Here is a 618-nt window from a genome sequence, read left to right as displayed (position 1 = left end):
AACTTTTTCACTCTCCACTTTCACTTTCATCAAGAGGCTTTTTAGTTCCTCTTCACTTTCTGCCATAAGGGTGGTGTCATCTGCATATCTGAGGTGATTGATATTTCTTCCAGCAATTTTGATTCCACCTTGTGCTTCTTCCAGCCCAGTGTTTCTCATGATGTACTCTGCATATAAGTTAAATAAACAGGGTGACAATATACAGCCTTGACGAACTCCTTTTCCTATGTGGAACCAGTCTGTTGTTCCATGTCCAGTTCTAACTGTTGCTTCCTGACCTGCATACAGGTTTCTCAAGAGGCAGGTCAGGTGGCCTGGTATTCCCATCTCTTTCAGAATTTTCCACATTTTATTGTGATCCACACAGTCAAAGGCTTTGGCATAGTCAATAAAGCAGAAGTAGATGTTTTTCTGGAACTTTCTTCTTTTTTCCATGATCCAGCAGATGTTGGCAATTTGATCTCTGGTTCCTCTGCCTTTTCTAAAACCAGCTTGAACATCTAGAAGGTCACAGTTCATGTATTGTTGAAGCCTGGCTTGGAGAATTTTGAGCATTACTTTACTAGCATGTGAGATGAGTGCAATTGTGCGGTAGTTTGACCATTCTTTGGCATTGCC

At 41.3% G+C, this 618-nt stretch overlaps 1 protein-coding gene across 1 annotated transcript in view; it reads right to left on the bottom strand.

Moving 5' to 3' along the window:
• The window catches only part of ADAMTS17 (ADAM metallopeptidase with thrombospondin type 1 motif, 17), a 409,319-nt gene that overhangs the window by 257,185 nt on the left and 151,516 nt on the right, over positions 1 to 618 (bottom strand). The window lies entirely within an intron of this gene.

Source organism: Bison bison, unplaced genomic scaffold (genome assembly GCF_000754665.1).
Source record: "Bison bison bison isolate TAMUID 2011002044 unplaced genomic scaffold, Bison_UMD1.0 scf7180017864224, whole genome shotgun sequence".
NCBI classification, from domain to species: Eukaryota; Metazoa; Chordata; class Mammalia; order Artiodactyla; family Bovidae; genus Bison; species Bison bison.
The sequence above is the reverse complement of the archived record's forward strand: the minus strand, read 5'-3'. Positions and strand labels throughout refer to the sequence as shown.